The following is a 5171-nucleotide window of genomic DNA, read 5'->3' as shown; positions in this document are numbered from 1 at the left end:
ACCTGAAAGAAAGTAATCCCATAAAAATGGACTCAAACAATCAGTGAGAAATTTAGAAAGAAATGAGGTTTTTCCCTTACATCATTTGAATTTCTGCTACTTGCCAGCAGCACTGAAATCTTCAGAAAACTATGTTTAAAGTAATTTTCTCTATCAAAAATGCTTGCAACTTATTCTTCAATACAATGAGAAAGAAAAAATTGAAAATAGTGTTTTGTTATTCTCAGAGAGAACAAATGAATAACAAAAATGTAATGAAAGCTGACCATTTAAAAAAAAAACAAAGCTGGTGGTAAAAAGTCAGTTACACTTAAAAAGCATACTCTGAGAAGTTATTTCTGCCTTTTTAATAGGCATTGACTAAAATATAGTTCAGAGAAATTCATTACTGTTTTATTAACTAATTGTGTGGTTTTACAATGGATGGTGGATAATGGAAACATTATGCCATTAGATATAATAACGCAACCACAGAGAAGGCCACAGACAAAACACCCCAAGCTGTGGCTGGTCACCTCAGGGGGCTTCAATGAGGGATAGTCTTCTGGTGTGGCCACAGATTTCCAAAGTTCAACCTTAACTTGGCAAATCCATGAAGTCCATGGTGTCCAGACCTGATCAGTCCCTCAGAGACAGTCTCTTTGTAACCAAATCCACCAGAGACTCACATCCGTATTACCTACTATGCCTTCTTTTTTCCCCCCAGTTTGTTATGTGCAGCAGAAGTAAAAAGCAAGTCAGAGATTCTGTTAGGTGACCCATATGTACATACATAGTATTCTTGGTGAGTCCCAATGGAGAATTAAGTTAAAATTAGAAGTGTGCTTGGTGAACACAATATCAGATCATAAGCAATCAGCTGGGAATTTTATTATTTAAATGCCCTCATCTCCACCATGAAGATAGATTGTCAGATGAATCTGCTCTTTGGGTTTTTGAATTGTAACATTATTATGTCTGAGCAGAAATTGTTCTGTTTCTCTGATTGGTGTTTTCCGTGTTCTTATGCTAAATTTCTCCCCTCAGTCAACACTTTCTTTTTTGAGATATCTTAATATAATTTCTTAGAATTTAGTTAGGACAGTCAAGTTTTCAAGAATATCTTCATTTATTTATGTATTTTCTTATATAACTTTCAGGAGTACTGTATTACAGTTTGATATCTATGTACACTATAACTGATCACCACTACACTTCTACAAGTTACCACCCATTACCATACAGATGACCTCCTTCATCCTTTTCACCCATTCCCCAACTTCCTTCTCCTCCAGTGACCACTAGTCTGACCTCTGTATCCGTGACTTTGTTTTTGTTTTATTTTCTATCTATGTATATGTATAATCTATGTATAATCTATCATATAGATTCCACATATGAGTGAAACAATGAAGTATTTGTCATCTTGTCCTTTGTCTGTTTTGTCACTTATTAACATAACTATGGGATTCCTTGGTGGTTCAGTGGTTAAGAATCTGCCTGCCAATGCAGGAAATGCTGGTTCGATCCCTGGGTCAGGAAGATCCCCTGCAGAAGGAAATGGCAACCCACTCCAGTATCCTTGCCTGGGAAATCCCATGGACAGAGGAGCCTGGAGGGCTACAGTCCTTGGGGTTTCAAAAGGGTTGGACACGACTTAGTGACTAAATAGCTGCCATGGTTAAATGCTCCTCAGTGCCAGAATCTTGGGATGCCAGAGTACTTGGTCCTAGAGCTCCTGAAATTCACATTCCAACTGAGAAAGCAGCAAGTGTAACTGATGACCACAATTCAGATGTGTGGGGCATGCAGTGAGGAGACAGAGAGTGGGCCATGGTACCTAAGAGGGACAGCTGAACTTTTTAAAAATTAATTAATTAATTTGGCTGCATCAGGATCTTCATTGTGTCGTGCAGGATCCTTCGTTGCAGTGCATGGGCTCTCTTGTTGTGGCGTGCAGGCTTTGGGATCTTAGTTCCCCCACCAGGGATCTACTGGACCACCAAGGAAGTCCCAGTGGACAGCTGATCTTAATACTGAGGTCAGGGAAGCCTCCTTCATGGAAGCAGTCTCTACACTGAGTCCTAGGCTAAGGGAATAGAAGAGAGAAGGAGAGGGTTTGAGGCAAAGTCAGTGGCAGCTGTTCAACTTCAAAAGGAAGAAAGAGCACAAAACATTCAATGAATCATGTGAATTAATATGGCTCCTGCACAAAATAGAGAGACTAGGGACAGTGAAACGGGGAAAGATCATATTTGAGGTTTAAGCTGGAGCCAGATCAAGAAGGATTTTGTTTACACTATCAAAATTCATTATTTATATTTTTGATGAGTCAATTAATGGTTTTAAGTAGAACAGTGTCTCAATATAATCTGTATTCAGAAAGCTCATCCTGGCTTACAGGATATACTATGGATTGAAAAGGGGCAAAGCTTGAAATAAAAGTGTCTTAACTTTTCTTGTGTTGGTTATTTTCACTATGGTCCTAAATAATAGCTAATAATAAGTTTATATCTGCCAAGAATTTATAGCAATTCTATTTAATCTTCATAATAATGCTTTAAGGTAGATTAGATCAGTATTGCCCTAATTACTCTTAACAAGTTGAAGTAACTTGCCCAAGATTGCACAGGTGGTAAGTATTGCCATCAGAATACGAACTCAGTTTGGACTCTTACCTGCTGGACCACTGCCTCCACCCTAGAGGAGGAAATGGTAGCTGGAAAGCAGATAAGGCCACACATTTGAGAGCCATGAAAATACTAGGAAGGGCAAGTCTTGGTGACTGCTTGAAGGTAGAAGATAGGAGGTGGGGTAGGGTAAGAGAGACAGTATTAAGAAGTATTAAGGTTGACTCAGGGTCACTAAAAGTTTTGCTCGCAACTTCAGTTGGACCTTCTTCAGTTGGACAATCTTTTCATTGTTTTCTGACCACACCTCTTCTGCATCAAAACAACCATTTCAAGCCTTCTCCATTCTTCTTCAAACACTGAGCTGTTCCATCTTGCCTCATTCTCAGTGGTTGTTTACAATTCCTACTTGTTTCTTGGATCTTTGGCTAAGACTAGGGATAATGTCCTTTTTTTTGTCAGATCCAAATTAATTAACTGGTTCTTTATTGAAACATTTAGAACATAATAAGAAGAGATGGAAGTCAGCAAAAACAAGATGTCTTTATTTCCTACTAGTAAGCATATCAAATAAAAGCACCTATTTCTAGCCATGGTTTTTCAGCCTTTTGCCAGAGAGGTTTTGTTCTTTTGTTTCAAATATCTGAGCTGATAAGGCTTTCAGCCTCAGGAGGGATAGATAGGGAAAAAACAAGTACATCCACAGTAGAATCTTGCAGATATGATGTGGCCACCTCTTTTTTCCAGAAATTGCAAGAGGCTGTTTGAGTTTCTCCTCTATATATTTTAGGTAATTGACAGTAATGACATCTTGTAATAACTTTTATTTTCTCTTTTAAGGCCAGAAGGGCTAGCTTTTATTCTTTTCCCAACAGAATTGCTATAGAGTAGCAAACATCATTATTCCAGAGAAAGATCTGGGGGCTTCCAATTCCTTTCACAGGCAGAACTTTTGTAAATTATTAAATACATGGATAAAATGGACAACGCCTTGTGGTACCACACTTTAGGAATATTAGTTGATTTAGCCAACCTCTTCTCAGATGCAGAAAGAATTATCATAGGAAAATGCCTAAGCATCACTACAAACAAAGCTAGTGGAGGTGATGGAATTTCAGTTGAGCTGTTTCAAATCCTGAAAGATGATGCTGTGAAAGTGCTGCACTCAATATGCCAGCAAATTTGGAAAACTCAGCAGTGGACACAGGAAGGAAAAAAGTCAGTTTTCATTCCAATACCAAAGAAAGGCAATGCCAAAGAATGCTCAAACTACCGCACAATTGCACTCATCTCACATGCTAATAAAGTAATGCTCAAAATCTCCAAGCCAGGCTTCAGCAATACGTGAACCGTGAACTTCCTGATGTTCAACCTGGTTTTAGACAAGGCAGAGGAACCAGAGATCAAATTGCCAACATCCGCTGGATCATGGAAAAAGCAAGAGAGTTCCAGAAAAACACCTATTTCTGCTTTATTGACTATGCCAGAGCCTTTGACTGTGTGGATCACAATAAACTGTGGAAAATTCTGAAAGAGATGGGAATACCAGACCACCTGACCTGCCTCTTGAGAAATCTGTATGCAGGTCAGGAAGCAACAGTTAGAACAGGACATGGAACAACAGACTGGTTCCAAATAGGAAAAGGAGTACGTCAAGGCTATATATTGTCACCTTGCTTATTTAACTTATATGCAGAGTACACCATGAGAAATGCTGGACTGGAAGAAACACAAGCTGGAATCAAGAATGCTGGGAGAAATATCAATAACCTCAGATATGCAGATGACACCACCCTTATGGCAGAAAGTGAAGAGGAAATAAAAAGCTTCTTGATGAGAGTGAAAGAGGAGAGTGAAAAAGTTGGCTTAAAGCTCCACATTCAGAAAACAAAGATCATGGCATCCTGTCCCATCACTTCATGGGAATTAGATAGGGAAAGAGTGAAAACAGTGTCAGACTTTATTTTGGGGGGCTCCAAAATCACTGCAGATGGTGAATGCAGCCATGAAATTAAAAAGCAATTACTCCTTGGAAGAAAAGTTATGACCAACCTAGATAGTATATTCAAAAGCAGAGACATTACTTTTCCAACAAAGGCCCATCTAGTCAAGGCTATGGTTTTTCCTGTGGTCATGTATGGTTGTGAGAATTGGACTGTGAAGAAAGCTAAGCACCGAAAAAATTGATGCTTTTGGACTGTGGTGTTGGAGAAGACTCTTGAGAGTTCCTTGGACTGCAAGGAGATCCAACTAATCCATTCTGAAGGACATCAGCCCTGGGATTTCTTTGGAAGGAATGATGCTGAAGCTGAAACTCCAATACTTTGGCCACCTCATGTGAAGAGTTGACTCATTGGAAAGGACTCTGATGCTGGGAGGGATTGGGGGCAGGAGGAGAAGGGGACGACAGAGGGTGAGATGGCTGGATGGCATCACTGACTTGATGAACGTGAGTCTGAGTGAACTCCAGGAGTTGGTGATGGACAGGGAGGCCTGGTGTGCTGCAATTCATGGGGTCATGAAGAGTCAGACACGACTGAGCTACTGAACTGTACTGAACTG

Source organism: Oryx dammah, unplaced genomic scaffold, assembly GCF_014754425.2.
Source record: "Oryx dammah isolate SB20612 unplaced genomic scaffold, SCBI_Odam_1.1 HiC_scaffold_27, whole genome shotgun sequence".
Classification (NCBI taxonomy): domain Eukaryota; kingdom Metazoa; phylum Chordata; class Mammalia; order Artiodactyla; family Bovidae; genus Oryx; species Oryx dammah.
Note: the sequence above shows the minus strand (reverse complement) of the source record.